This window comes from Canis lupus, chromosome 30 (genome assembly GCF_048164855.1).
Source record: "Canis lupus baileyi chromosome 30, mCanLup2.hap1, whole genome shotgun sequence".
In the NCBI taxonomy this organism is placed as follows: domain Eukaryota; kingdom Metazoa; phylum Chordata; class Mammalia; order Carnivora; family Canidae; genus Canis; species Canis lupus.
The window spans coordinates 25,856,507-25,873,042 of NC_132867.1; the positions used below are offsets into that span (position 1 = coordinate 25,856,507).

General features: G+C 39.8%; 1 long non-coding RNA gene across 9 annotated transcripts in view; it reads left to right on the plus strand.

Annotated features, from left to right (window-relative positions):
* LOC140621525 (uncharacterized) overlaps nt 1-16,536 on the plus strand; it is a 461,525-nt gene that overhangs the window by 208,137 nt on the left and 236,852 nt on the right. The window lies entirely within an intron of this gene.

Sequence of the window (16,536 nt, forward strand, 5' to 3'; positions counted from 1 at the left end):
AGTCAGAAACCCATCCCCATTACAATTATAATCATAGTTCTAACTTAACCCCAAGTCAAGATTATCATGAAACGTTTGCATATAGTAGAAAGCAGAAAGTTAAATAGGAACATAGAAACCTACTGTTATTTTTAGGTCATTATTTATTCCACATTTTGACAGCAGGTGGATAAGAACTTTCCAATCACAAGTTATAACCTTGAGGAAATGAATGGATATCAGGCTATCTTAGCTGGTATGTCTGCAGTCAATGATTTTTCTATTCATAACTTTTTAAACTGTGGCACTTTAATGCATGGTACTGCTAATTTATTTTTTTTTCCTGCATCATTTGTACAAAGTCTCCTAAAATCCATCACAGTTGAGAACAGAGTCTAGACAGTTATTATGATACAATCAAAAGGAAAGCTGGCAAATAAGAAAAGGGAAAGTGAATAGAAATGCTGATTAAAATAACAGTACAGTTTATATGAGGCTCCTTTTAAATTTGTATTTTCCGAATTTCATCTTTTGGAAGACTGAAATCACACTAAAGTATTGTAGTACTGGAAGTTGGCTTTATTTTATAAGCGTAAAGAGAAAAAAAAGAAAGATTTGCATTTATTTCTCCATGGAAAGAGTTCTGCAACCTAATTAAATAAATATTATGGCAGTGCATTTGAATAGTTTTCCTATCCGTGAGGAAAGAAAATGCTCTGTTTTCCTAAAGCCATACATTTTATGTCACTGTAGAAGAAAAGCAAGTCAGCCATTGCTGAGTAAATGGTTTTATCAAATCTATATCTGATTTGAAGAAGTCAACTTTTTTATGGGAACTAAAAATGTGAAATTCACATAATCCAGCCCCTGAACACAATCTTTCCCTTGAGGTTTCCAGAGGAACTCCTGCTTCAGTCTTAGAGCCATCTGCTATTGTCTTTTGCCACTGAGTACGTGGATGGATAATTTCTCAGGGTGCAGTTAAATGAACATGAAGAAACTCGTTCATCCTATAAAGGGATCTGGAAAAGCTAATGCATAAATGATAACATCTGTGCAAGGTGTGGAGACAGGGAGGAGGTAAAGCATGCACATTAGTCACACACTGTCAACACAGAAGTCCCAGTTTCAGGCAAATAAGCTGAATGAGACAATGATTTACAGAACACAAACTCATCCCTGTCAAAGGAGTAGAAAGGAAGAATAATTCGTCAGATGTATTCACGTGGTGTGGAAAGGCAAAAGCAACTCAACGAGCCAAAAACCAAACCAACCCAGCATGAACAAAAGACTAATGAAAAAACTTTCCAGTCTTAGATTTGAATGACTCGGTTTATTGACACAGAATTTCATTAAGTCCAAAGTGTCATGACGGAGGATTGTCTTTTCTTCACAGGGATCATGATTTTTGTTCTCAGTCTGTAGCATCACCTCCCTTTGTTGGGAGACATTGGCCGATGAGAGCTTCGTAGCAATCCTTTTCCGGGAGGTGGGGGTTCAGTCCTTCATACGGGAAAGTCACAGTTTGGCAGGTGTGAAGAGATTCAATTTCACTAAAAGCCTACAGCAGAGGTTGCTTTCTATATTCAACACAGAGGATGCCTGTTGGACGATTAATGCAACTTTCACATCCTCTTCAATTTGGCTCTAAAGTGTCTCTTTCAATGACCATAATTCTCTGACAACTTTTCCAGATGGACCATTTTATGCATTTTCACCACTTCCAATTAATATTGAGAAAGTATTTTTTAAATTTTATTGAGTCTTTATTCTTGGTGTTAAGCATCTTATTTTTTGGGTCATTTTGAACTTAGAGCACTGCAAGTATTTGACCTCATGTTCCAAGCAAGGGATTAAGCCAGTGGCAGAAGCTTCCATTCATGTTGTTTCCGTATCTCCGACTGCCTCTCCTCCTCCTCTCCATTCGCCTTTCCACATCTTTCAGGGCCTAACTCAACTCTCATTTCTCCCTTTAAAGTCTGACTCTGCCTTCTGCTCAGGCCATGATCCTAGGGTCCTAGGACTGAGCCCTCCATTGGGCTCCCTCTGTCCTTCCCCTCAACTCATGCTCTCTCTTTCTCTCTCAAACAAATAAATAAAATTGAAAAAAAAAAAAAGCAACCTTCCCTGGCCCTCTAATATTTATTAGCCACATTGAACAACTCATGACTACACCAGTGAGCCTTCTTGCCACTGTAGGGCTGGGGTTCCCACACCCAGCCTGCACCAGCATCACCTGGAGGGCTTGTTAAACACAGATGTCCAGGCCTCAGCCCACAGTTTCTGATTCTGTAGGGGTGAGAAGGGGCCCCGAGAATTTGCACTTCTAGCAAGTTCTCAGGGGAGGCCGACATGGTCCAGGGACCACAATTCGAGAACTTCTGCTGTGAGGATGGCCTTTTTATCCTTCTTCATCCACTGCTGCATTCGAACTCATTTTTCTTTTTTTAAAGATTATTTATTTGAAAGAGAGAGAGAGAAAGAGAAGAGAGAGAGCACGAGTGGGAGGGAGGGGAAGAGAGAGAAGCAGACTCCTCACTGAGCAGGAAGCTCGATGTGTGACTCGATCATGACCTGAGCCAAAGGCAGATGTGTACCCAACTGAGCCACCCAGGCACCCCTCGAATTCATTTTTCAAAGCTCTTCTCCATATCATCTCCTCTGTGAAATCTTCCCCTGGCAGAGTTAGGCTTCTCTCAGCCTACCTTCTCACTCACAAGTTGTCCTACATTGGTGAAAGCAGGGTAGTTGTGTTAGTTTCCTAGAGCTGCTGAAACAGAATACCGCAGGCTGGGTGGTATTTTCTGGAAATCCCAGGTGAAGGAGTCAGCATGGCTGGTTTCTTCTGAGGCCTCTCGCCTTGCTGATGGCCATCTTCTTGCTGTCCTTACATGGTCTTGCCTCTGTGATGTCTCCCTGTGTGTCCTGAATTTCCTCTTCTTGTAAGGACACAGATTGGATTGGAACCCATCCTAATGGCCTCATTTAAACTTGATCACATCTGTAAAGGCCCTGTCTCCCAATGCAGTCACATTCTGAGGAATGAAGGGTTAGAGGTTCAGCATAAGAATTTAGGGGGACACAGTTCAGCCCCAGAAAGGTAGCAAACTCAGATACCTACAGGTGCCCAGGCAATTATGAAAATATATGCATTTGGTGAGATGGAAGCCATTAGAAATGCAAAGTGGTCATGCTGGCCGCTTCGCGATGGATCATAAACATCTTCACAGAATATATACACTGTTCAGACTGGGCTGCACAGGGACCATATTGGGACACAGTTACCATTCAGACACTGTCACACTGCAAACACAAAAATGACTAACCACCACGCCCTTCTGTCTGCTGCTTTTACCCATAACTCTAAACCTCAATTTAACCCTCCTGCTTCCTACATAAAAATTAATAAACTAATCAGTCATGAAAAACCTCACCTCCTGACAGCTTCCAGTCCACACCTAGTTTCCATCTTTCTTAAATCCTCTTCAGAATCCTCCAACACAGGTCCACATCCCATAAGAAATCTCTCCGAGCTCCTCCCAACTGCCCCAAAATGGATGTGATTCTTCGGGAATGTGCTTCTCTGGTGCCATGCAAGTTCAATAACAGGAACTCTGATCCAGCTCTGTTCCCAGTGCTCCTTCATCACTGGGCTTTAGGGACAAGAGAAATGATGTGCTTGGCTCTAACATGAGAATGGGTTTGCATGGGTTTAGAATGATGTGCCACTTCTAAAGATATTCAAAATAAATAAGAGGAACATAACGCATGTCGCATCACACAAGCTGTGGGCGTACTGGGCCAGCAGAATATTGCCAGCTCACCACCCTTGTTCAAAGGTTCAAGACTCCTACTCTGAGATCTTTGACTTCTTCAGGTCTTATCTGTTTTTCTCATGCTTCGCTGACACAGGAAGAGTAAGCTATGAAAAGAATAGCAAACATCTGTAGTGTTTCTTATGACTTACAAAGCCTGTTAACTTGCCTTGCTCAATGCACATTCACACCTACTGGTGAGGTATGGTAGGCCCATTTTAAAAATGAGGTCCTCAGAGGTGTTGGTGTGCCTACCAACCTTAATATCAATAGTGTGACCAACTGCGTAGAGTAATTAAATAAAAAAGTCCAGACCTGAACCCAGGTTCCTCTTTTTGCTCTCCTGTGCTACTGCAGCCTCCCAGAAGCCTGCTCCCTGCAGTTGAGCAAAAACCATGCTCTCCTATTGTTCTTGTGTATGCGTATGTGTGTGTGTGTGTGTGTGTGTGTGTGTGTGTGTGTGTGTTCTCCTTCCCATCTAGACCATAGCATCCTCAGAGTTGGAGATCGTGCTATGTATTTCTCTGGCATCCCCCAGAGCTAGGTCTAATGTCATGCGGAGCACATAGCAGACCCTCGGTAAGAAGTCACTGACAGAATGAAACTCTTAAACATTTCTCAGAGACAGACAAAGGATAGATGTTTCAAAGCAGGGAAACTTTTCTGCCTTTGTGTCACTGTTGCAGGACCAGAGGCTATAGGATTAGAGTATTCATTCTTTAGGGTGTTTGGCTGCAAAGAATTTTTCCTGCCACAGTTTTCCCTTTTCTGTTATAGTTTCTGCACTGGAAACTGTTGGGAGGTTCAAACTTCAATTCCATGTTCACTTCCTGGGATTTGGTGCATATTAAAAATAGACTGGAGGAGCATGTGGTAAGAGACTGTGATGTGCTGTCCAAATCCTCCTTTGAGGAAGGACTTGTTGCTCCAGCTGTTGAGGTGCTCTTGTCACCGGCCTTCACCTGTCAGCCCCTTCTGGAACTTCCTGAGCTACAGTGAGCTGCCCTGCCCAAGGGTGGCACCCTTTCCTGGAATGGTTTACACCCAGTGATTGATCAGGGAAGGTTTGAAGTCCTGGCCATCTTGGTCCAACTCAGGACAATGATGAAGGGGCCACATGCATCAGAGCTGTTCATTAAGTTGTTGAGGCTGTCATGAGTCAGGATTATGACTGAACAGAGGCCAAATCCTGCCTTCTTTTCTTTCCTTCCTCAGGTGGTGAATCTTAGCACTTTCCTACATAGACATTTTGCAATTTAAACTCTGTCTTAGAGTCTGCTTCCTGCAGAAACCAGCTTGAAACAGAAGATTGGTGGGGAGTGGAGGTGTGGGGAGAAGAAAGGGCTTAGTTGGTTCATGTGAAGAAGATGGACACCGCATGAACCCTCAAGAACATAAATAAGTAGAGTGTGTTCGGCTGTGGCCTGTTACAGTGACTGCATTACATGGAGAATGCCTGGATATGTCTTGTGGCATTGCTACACACCATTTATGCCTCCCGTACCCTTAGGGTGATAAAAAGGAAGTTGCACAGGCTGGAGAGGGCTCCTTACAGCTCCTTGCAGCCCCTCAGGGTTCGTTCAGCTGTGGAATATCTTTCCAGGTCCTCTTCCTTTAAAGCTAAGTAGACAGTTTATTTGCTTTTATAATATTTGCATGATCTGGATCATTCTTGATCCAGTGAATGGAGCATGTGTGCATCATGATGGCCCTCCTGTTCTCCCCCTAACGTTGCTAGTAATCCCTGAACTTTTGATTGAGTTCGTGACATCTTCTTTCATTTCCACCCAAGTTCAAGCCTGGGAATAAAGACTTGAGGTGGTCATTGGTTTACTCTCTTAATCTTCCTTTCTTCCCTGGAGCCAAAGGCACAGGCCTTCTAAGTAGCATCATTTTGGCTGTGATGTCCGCAGTGGCGAGCTTGGGGCACCATTTGCTCCTATACGTTCCCTGTCACTTAGATGAATTTCGGGGCACTCTTGGCCCCAAACCTCCCTCTGGAGTTTCCTCAGCAGGACTAATTTGATATATTGCCTCAACAAATCCCATCAGCCCTGCCCGATTTGGAACCAAGGGTAAAGATGGTTTATAGGGGCAATAACAACCGAACTGTTCTGTCTGAGACAGGCAAATAATTTCCTTTCTGCGCCAGTCCAGTACTATTTCCCTTAATCTTCTTAATGCCTGAGAAGCTGCTGCTTCCAATGTCCTTAAAGCCATTTTTTTCCCCTGAAGGTTAATACCCTGAGGGGAGAGCAGGCCCATCATTTCTGCTCCTTTTGGGCAGGCAGCCTATTTTCTTTAGTTTCATTTGGCATTATATTAAGATGGCTCAGTGTTAAAACACATGATTCATAGTCATTGATGGCATGGGTTAAGCTAAAACCCCATGTTGCCTTGTCCAAGATCCCTTTAAGACAGAACCAAGCTGGCTACCTCAGTCCTACTGGGTCTCTTGCCCACTGGGACTGCTGATGGCCCATTAGCCTACTCATCCAACTTGTGTTATTGCCGGCTTCTAGGTCCCAGTCTCTCTTGGTGCCTGAGTGAACTTTATTCCCATTTCTTCCATATTCCCACAGGGTATGTCCCTTACTTTTCTTCCTACATTGAGTTTCCTGTCTTTCCACTCTTCCTTAACTGCCCTGGAAAAGATCTCACACTTGTTAGCTGACATCTTCCATCTCTGAGTACTTCCAGTTTAGGGCAGGGAGGGGCCAAGGCTGGACGGTGTGAGTATCCCCCTGAATCTTTAGTGATTTCACTGAAGTCTATTTTGTTTCACTGTTTAATCAATGCCTCCATTCTGAAAGTTTAAAAACCCTCTTTTCTGTTTAAAATAATTCCAGAATTTAATAGAAATATTCACAATTCTGGTGTGCCTGCCTGTCCAGCTAGCCTAGTATTTTCTCAGTTGTCCTCTTGGATGAAGACTTGCTGTGCTCTTTTACCAACATGTTTTGATGGAAAAAGACCAGGATACCTTGAACTGGAAACCTTCCACCTATAACCATCCCCTCCAGGTTTCTACTTTTTTTTTTCAGAGTAATTTTTGGTGACTTATAATTAATGTTTTTTTTGGGTAATTTTATAGTAATCATCTATGTGGTACATGAATAATTAGATCATAAAACTTTAAGTGTAGAGGATTACTTTTATTATTTATAACTCCCCCTTCCTTTTTTTTTTTTTTTTTTTTTTTTTTTACTGAACTGCTTAGTTTCATTCACGAAGAGGGTATGTGGTACCGAGATTTTTCAATTAGTAAATTGTCTTTTTAGTGATTTCCTTTATGTTAACTATTAATGTCTGGATTCAATTCATTAACTATTAATGTCAGGATTTTAGGCAAGTTCTTAAAAACAAACAAACAAACCCAAAGGTGTATTTCGGAAGTTAAGGCTGGAAGTGGCAACTTCTCATTTCCTTTCAGCTGTGTGATCCAATCAGTTGTGCCTTTGGCCCCCTCTGCCTCCTTTGGCTATGTAAGCCTTAGTTTATTTATGAACAAAATGATTATTTTGTACCAGATGACCTCTAAATTCCCTTCCAGATCTAGTATTCTATGTGCCTATTATAATGATCAGCATTTTGACGTTTTGAGTGAGACATTCCAAATTACATTTGAATATGCCATTTTGAAAAGCATTACACTTCCTTTTGTTTAGAAATATTTTTTTCCCACACTCATTGGAGATCTCTCAATGGAGACTCAAATGGGGGAAGAAAAGGGGAAGAGAGACTTGAGTTTCAAGAATTAAATGAGGACTTCATAGTTTGTAAACAGCTATCTTCCAGAGGACCCTGAATGCTGGGAAAGGAAAAAAATGTAGAACAAAGATTTAAACTAAATATTGGGTAGATTTTCTGGTTCCAAAAGTGTGGTAAGTGTTGAGTAAGGAGTGTACTATTAATCCTTTCCACTGCAGTGAACTTATTGCTAAGATTTCTCTACCCCAACAACTTTGTCATCTTGATTTTGAATCCTTCTCTTATTCTTCCTCAGTAATATATTTGGCAAAACACTTTATATATATAATATATATAATAAATATATTTATATTTATAATTTATCTACCAAATCAGAGCGAAATCCCATATATCCTAGATAGATATTTTATATGACTATATTTGCATTAGGTATCTCTCTGTTTTGGTAGCTAAATTACAATAAATACAACATCCTGTTATTTATGCTAGCTGGAAATAAAAAGCTTTTCATGGAATAGAGAATTGGCTTTCATAGACATTTATTTTTCATGTCACATTTTTTTTCTACACTGACTTCTCAGCTGAGGCCAAGCAGATCTTTCTTTTTTGAATTTCTGATAACTAAGGACATTTGTGCCTTTCTGTATAATCTCTTCAAACCTTATAATCCAGTTAAGAATGCCCATCTCACATATTGAGCAGTAATTGATTCCCTTAATGGGCATTTCCATGAACCAGTCTCTCTTTCCCAGACATTTTTTATCTGTCTGGATAAGTTTCTTTCAATAGCTGTCTACAGCTTTCAAGCATTCCCCCCCTCCCCTTACCTGATTCACTTCCATCTGTTGTACCCCTTGTGACTTTTACTTCACTCCAAGCTCTCTATCCTCTGTCCCTAATCCTATTTCCAGTGTCTCGGTTTCCAGTTCAGGTATTCATTATCTTGCTTGCTGATTTGTTTTCAGTCATTAAATTACAATTTTAACATTTCTAGATGTGATCTTTACAATTAATGTCATTTCTACCTAGTGCTGGAACAAAGATATATGCAATACTATCTTGGACATGTGTATCTATATTCTGGGAAGACATATTTCTTCCATGGGTTCTGGAAGAATAAGCTGTTTTCCAGCGCTGATGGACTAAATGAAAGAATATTTTTAAAGACACCTAGCTTGGAATTAGACTTCTAGAAGGCACTCTGTAAATAAATGGTGATAACCTTTCCTTGTCCTTGTAGACTTTGATAAACCACAGCTGGTGAATCAGGGAAGATGTTTTGCTCAGAAGGGCTCACTTACCTGGATCCCTAACATCATACCGTTAGTGCCTCTTCTGTCTATTCAAAAGACCCCCACAGACATGCTCATTATTTTCTCATGTCACGAAACAAGGATCTGTGTTTCCACAAATCAAGCCTTTCAAGAGAGTTTAATTCTCATTTCCAGGTCCAAAATTCCCATGGAAGGAATTAGTATCCACCTATCGTATGTGAGGTCCTCACTTCCTGACCTATCCACAAGATTTAGGTCTTAGGGAAGATGGGATTAAACAAATTTAGGTTTTGATAGGGGAGCTTCTGCAGTACACATTCCACAGAGAGGGCAGAGAATTAAAATATCTCCCAGGCAACTATTCCTACCTTTTCCTATCCCCTTTTTCCTCTCCTCCTCCTCCTTCTTTTTCTTCTTCAATTTTATTTATTTGAGAGAGCGAGAGCACAACTGTGAGCTGGGAGGAGGAACAAAGGGAGAGGGAGAGAGAATCTCAGGCAGACTCCTCTTTAAGTGTGAAACCTGGCGCCAGGCTGGATCTCATGACCCTGGGATCATGATCTGAGCTGAAATCAAGAGTCAGATGCTTAATCAACTGAGCCACCCAGGCACTCCCCTTTTGCTGTCTTCTGGAGCCTCCAACATCATCTTCCCATTTCTCATTCTCAGCCTTGCTTTTTATTTCAATGAAACATAAAAGCAATTTAAAAAGAGAATTTGGTATGTTCTGTTAGTAAATTGAATACTTCTTTTCTTTGCCTTAACTCCGATAACCATGGTTGATCCCCCCTCATTCTGTCTAAAGCCATTTTGTTTACTTTATCATTAGTTTCCATTTTCTCTCTGTTACCTCAGGGCTTCTCTCCTCCTGCATCATCAGTTTTCCCTCTCACTGTCTCATTTCCATCAGCTTACAAATGAACCATAAAATCTTCCGTTTAAAAAATCCTCCCTTGGGGCAGCCCGGGTGGCTCAGCGGTTTGACGCTGCCTTCAGCCCAGGGCGTGATCCTGGAGATCTGGGATCAAGACCCACATCAGGCTCCCTGCATGGAGCCTGCTCCTCCCTCTGCCTGTGTCTCTGCCTGTGTGTGTGTGTGTGTGTGTGTGTGTGTCATGAATAAATAAATAAAATCTAAAAAAAAAAAAAAAAAAGCCTCCCTTGACTCACTTTTCCTCCAGCTGTGATGCCATTTCTCTACTCCTCTTGGAAACCTCCCCTAGAAGAGTTAGCCATGTTCTGTGTTTTCAGTTAATCTCCTTTCCTTATTCTTGAACCGCCTCCTGTTAGGCTTTCTTTCCCACTATTTCTCAAAAACTATTCTTGTCCTGGTTACCAATGACTAAAAGTTGTTAAATTCAAAGGTAAATATCAGTCTTTATTTTATTTTAGCCATTAGCAGCATTTGTCACTGTTGATCCTTCCTTCATTTTTAAAACCATATAAATAGGGAATTAATTTGGTTAATTAAAATATTAGAACTCAACACATATTCTACACAAAGCACCACTAAAATCCATGGAATATTCCTTGGTCAAAATATAGATGATAAACATTTGAGATATATTCTTGTTCTGCTGATAAATGAACTGAAAGTTGTGCCTTCCACAGTTTTTAAAACTGAGGCTAAATATTTAATAAATCTGGATGTCCCTTCAGAGCAGAGTTAATTTTTCTCTGCTGAGAATGTTCATTTATTTTTACTACATAAACCATCACTCAAGATCTATAACACCTACTTCCATAAAGAAGCATCATACTCTTAAAGGACTGGATCCTTTAGCCTAATCCACAAAAAATAAAGCAGCTCTTTTCTAAAATACAGGATGTCCCCCCTCTTAAACCTAATGCAGAAAAATGTCCTGAACACCTACTTTACGATGTTGCATCACTGTTATAGGTCCGCCAACACAACACATCCTGATTTAAATTCACACCATACATCTTTTAGTGATTACATCTTATAGTGGTTGCTGTATAAATGTTTGCTGTTATTGTTTCTAGGCATCTCAAACATACCACACATCTAAAATTAAACATTTTAGTGTTCATCTTCTTCTCATCATCAAACCACAGAAAACATAGATAAATACTTTCCAACTTAGTTCTCCTTTCTTCTCAACCTCCAAATATCCTCCCCATTTTACTCTTAGATCATGACCTTGCTTCTTATTTCACTGAAAAAAAACTATTCCTCAAGCTGACTTTTCCAACTCAAATGAAGGCAATTCTTTTCTCCCAGGTACATAGATCAAAATACTTGGTGTCAGGATTGACCCATTTTTCTTATTATAACTCATGTCTAATCTATCAGCAGATCCAGCTGGTTTTACAGAATGCAGTAATTTTCACCACGGTTACCACCCTATACCAAGAAATGTCCAATTACCTGTTGACAGGGCAACCTCAAGTGGATGGCTGACCTCCCAGTGTCCACCTCTGCTCTTCTTCATTTCTTTTATCCTTTAGAGCAGCCTGAGTATTTATTGTCTGCTTTCCTTACTAGAGTGTCACTACCATGAAAACAGGAACCTTTTTCTCTTTTGTTCACTGCTATTTTCCTAGTACCCAGGGCTGTGCCTAGCATATAGTAGGCACTCAAAGCAATGTAAATTGAAAGATCTGCAAACTTGAGCTCCTTATCACATGAGGACCTTGACATATCAACTTTTGTATTTCTTGTGCATAATGCATTGAAGGCAAAGAGCAGGTGCTCAAAATATATTTGTTCAATGAATCTTTGAGTTACTGGAGAGTAATACAAGCAGGCACAAATTCCTCTCTAGCTCCTTTTACAGGTTGTCTTTTGTTCCCTTCATTGTAAAGGCACTATAAAAAGTCAAAGGGATAAATCTCTCCAGAATTAATAAAGGATCATTTGTTAGGATGAAGATCTGCAGATCACAGTGGATAAAAAAGGCTGGAGGCAGGGATTTGATTCAATAGGGAGCACCAGAACAGAGCTGCCTAGGGGATTATTTACAGGGAGATGAAGTCACAGACTCTACATGGGAAGTTAAAACACCTCTTGCAGCAGGATAATGGGGTCTCTGAGTTTTCAGAAGCTGAGAAAAAAATACCCTGAGACTTTAGCATAGTGAAAAATAGCTGTTTTCCCTTCTTTTATCCATTCATTCTTAACTTTGTTTGCTCTATTCCATTTTTCTTTCCTTCATTCATCTACTTGTATTGAGCATTTTGTGACGCGTCAGACATAAGATGAGGTGAAGAGACAGACAAGATTCTTGTATCTATAGAGTGAATGGCACTGGATTGGGTGGGGGGGCAAGAGGAGACATACTGAGAAGTACAAACAGAATAAGGTGATAAAAACTTTAATGTGGTTACAAGAAGATGTAGATACACCCAAGGTGCCATTCCCATATATGTGGAGGAGTCTCTAAATGATACTATTTAGAAAGAGTATATTTCCTAGGAAATTTTTAAGATTTGCTCTGAATTTTAAAGAATGAATAGGAAACTTCTAACTGATAGAAAGGAGAAAGGCATTCGGGATAGAGGTGATAGCAATGTTAATATGCTGAGAGTACAACAGGCTATATTTTGGAAACTACATTGGTTCCATGTGTCTAGGAAAGAGATGGCATGTGGGGGCGATTAAGGAGATGAAGCTAAAGGCAGGAAGAAACCAAATTATCAAGTTCATAGAATCTAAAATGAAGAGTCTGAACTTATTCTGGGTGCTCCAGGAAGCAATTTTAGGATTAAAATCAGGAAAGTAAAATAACTAATCGGATTTGTATTGTAGTAAGGTGAAATTTAAAAAGGGAGAGTTTCTGTTTTGAGAATTTTTGTGTCAGGCAATGCTTAAGAGCTCATTTATTTATTTACTCATTTATTTAGTTCCTCTAACAAACGCCTGGAAATGTATTATTAGGCTCATTCTAACGTTAGGGAGACAGAAATTTATAAACTTCCTATAGGGAGATGGGAATTCTCAGAATTCTCAGACCTCTAACTCAAAAGTCTAAAATTCTTAATCAACGCTATTATAGTTACACCTAGAAGAGAGGGAGAGAGTGGCATGGTCTGCATGGGGAGATGAGTTAGCACATTATTTCACTAAATCTGGAGGAAAATGATAAGAGTGAGAACTGTAACAATGGCAGTGGAGATGAGGGAAAAGATGATTTTGAGACAAAGGAAGGAGATATAAGTTATAGGATGGTGACTAACTAGTAAAAGAACGTATGTGAGATTTATGGTCATGCTAAGTGGGTGGAAGGTGGGGCCATTCACAGAAATACAAGTAGGTCAGGCCTGGTAAAGTTCAGAAGTGTTGAGTTTGTAGAGCATGGGCAGTTGGAATATACAGGATGGAAGCCCCATAGAGGGCTATGAGCCAGAGGACAATTGTCAGCACATGAATACGAATAATTGGCAAAGAGATGTTTGGTAGCATAATTAGAGAAGAGGGCTTAAGATAGAGCCATGGAAACTCAATATTTAGTAGGATACAAGGGGAAGAAAGCCTGTAAAAAGAGTCTGAGAGGGAACAGAAGAAGAATAGGAATAAAGTGAGGAGAGAGAGATCCCAGACCCAGGAGGAAGTCCAGATTCAGGAGATGGGCAACAATGGAAAACACCAAGGACAAGTAAGGTAAGAACAGAAATATGTCCATTTTATTTGATGGTATCAGGCTCATCGTTCAATTTATCCAAAGAAATCTACTTGGTAAGAAAGTTGGACCCATGTGGCAGATGGAGGAATAGTGGAAAGTAAGGGATTGTAGTAGCCCTTGCTACTTGCAAGTAGCTTGCAGCCTGCACAAATATTGCTACCTCTTTAAGTACAAAATAGACTTTTTTCTTTCTTTCCTCCTTCTTTACCCTTTTCTTCCCTATGAACTGAAGCACAGGAACTTGGAGAATAGAAGTTCTGATTTTAATTCACTACCAGTACATTTTTTTCTTTCAGTAAGTTAGTATTAGCAGTTTCTACCCCAGTGCTGTCAGGGGAAGATTTTGAGCTGGGCTAGGATACCTGTTTGACATAGTACAGTATCCAGAGTTATCAACACCATCATACTGACTATTTCCGTAGGTCTTGATCCCTCCCTTTGAAGCAGTCTGTGTTCTTGATTCCAGCTTTCATTCCAGCTTTCATTCTCTTGAGTGAATGTCCTAGTTTAGGTGTGTCCATACAAGGATCAGGAAATAGCTTCTCCTTCTCTTAACTAGAGTAGGGACATGGGAACTTGCAATCACATTCAAGGACCTTCGTGAACATTATTGTCATCTTCATGTTCAGAAGTAAAGACTTTAAATAAGTTGGAGTTCATTGAAGCATTCAAGTTTCAATGAGGATGGATGAGGAGAAAGTGGAGATAATAGGGGTACGATGGATGGGGAAACTTCCTCAGATAGAGTTGTGTTTTTATATCTGAGAGACTGGGGGTGCTGGAAGATGTAGAAAACCAGGTTGGTTCTGTCCTTTGGTACTTGTATGTAGACTTTAACTTTTCCCAAGGATAAGTGTGGTAATCTGCACTTTCTTCACATCTGAGTGCCAGTGGCTTCACTTATAGGCAGTATCAAGTGGCCTGGAACCAGTGACATTTGCTTGTTCTGCTAGGGGCTTATGCCAACCCTACCTGAAATCTATAGTTGTTCTGGCAAGGAGGATTTTGGTGCTCTAGCTGGGCTCATTGAAAGTCTAGAAACTCAACAAAATCTTCACACTGGGTGCTGTGGACACTCAGTGGTAGTTTAAAAGCTGGCACTGAAAAAAAATAAAAATAAATAAATAAAAGCTGGCACTGTCTAAGCTGAAACCTAAAAGTTAAGCAATCAATGAGGAGTGTTTGAGAGCCATAGCACAACTTGGCAAAAGTGTGACCAACTGTGGTGAGTTGTTTGTTATATTTAAGAATTGAAGTTTGGCTGCCCTCCTGTTTTCCTAAGAAGCTCACAGTGCTGAAGTCACTGGTTACTTGCACAGTAGCATTGTGCTCACTAATTATTAAGAATAATAATTAAACTTTCTATTATGCTTTCTATTTTTATTTTCCCACATGTTACCTTATTTGAAACTCATAACAATGTTGAGGAGAAGGTAATTACTATTGCTAATTTAGAGATGGGAAAAACAAAGCTCAGCATATGTAAGTGTTATAGCTAAAGTCACAGAGTCAGTAAAAGGCCAAGGGGAACTTGGTTTTCTATCTTCCATGGCTTTTCTCTGCCCAAGATTGCTCTACCCTGGTGGCGGAAATCTTTCAGAGTTAGAGCAGCCAGTAAAACCAGTAGGTTCCTGGGGTTAGGAGTTCCAGGGCAAAGAGAGCATGGAGGTTCCTGGAGAATGAGTTTCTTAGCTTTGGTCGGCCTTGAGGTCAAATTCAATATTAGTAGTGCTGAATAGCCTTGCCCTTGAGAAATTAAAACCCCATCACCTCTAACCAGACTTGGATGAAGAATGATCTTAGGTCTCATGAAGCATCACATGAAGAAGAGTCTAGAATATTCTATTTTTATGTAAGGCATGGGAGCCTCAATATGTATTTTTGCATATTTTCCACAAAAGCAAGTAAAGGAAAATAAGAATAATTGGAACACAATCAACAAGTTACCAATAAACTTTTTTAAAAATAATTCAAGCATAGTTTTTTCATAATCCAGTCTTCTAAAGGAAACAGATGTTTCTAAAATGAAGTAATTTTTAAATATATGGTTCATTAAAAATAATGTATTGGTTGAGTAATGGTGCATCCACACATTCAGTCACTACTGAGTCTTTAAACTTGATGCTGCTGGAAATACTAATGAAACAGAAACACCTACACAATGTGGTGTTATTTAAAAAAAAATATACAGCAATATGAGTGTATGTGTATGTGTATCTAGAGAGAGAGGGAGAAATAGACACAGGACTGGAAGGATACATACAAGTGCTTAGCCGGTTGCTACCTCTGGCTCAGGGATGTGCTGGTTGGGTTATCTGGGAAGCAAGCAGACATGATGACACAGTTAGGATTGCAAAAGGATTATTAGGGATTCACAAATGGTGTTGGGAAAACTGAATATCCACATCAAAAGAAAGGAGGTGGAGCTCCTCCCATAAAAAGGAAAGAAGTTGTACCCTTACTATATACAAAAACTAATTCAAAATGGATCAACCACTTGAACATAAGACTTAAAACTTATAAAACTCTTAGAAGAAACCAGAAGAAAGCTTGATAGTGTTGGATTTGATAATGGTTATTAGATATGATACCAAAAGCACAGGAACAAAAAAAATAGATAAATTGGACTTCATCAAAATTAAAAACCTGTGCATCAAAGGACACAACATTGCAAAACTGCAACCCATGGAACAGGAGGAAAAAAACCTGCAAATTATATATTTGATATGAAGTAAGCATCTAGAATATATAAATAACTACTACAACTCAACAAACAACTAATCCAATTAAAAAATGAGCAAAGGATTTGAATAGACAATTTTCAAAAAAGCATATACAAATCCCTAACAAGCATATTGAAAGATACTCAACATCACTAATCATTAGGGAAATGCAAATCAAATCCACAATGAGATACAGCCTTATACTCATTAGGATGGCTGCTATCAATCAATCAATCAATAACAAATGTCGATAAGGATGTGGAGAAAAGAAAATCCTTGTGCAGTGTTGCTGGGGAATGCAAAATAGGGCAGCTACTATGGAAAACTGTATGGAAAACTTTATATATATAAAGCCGAAACATATTTTTACTGTATGATACAGCCATTCCAT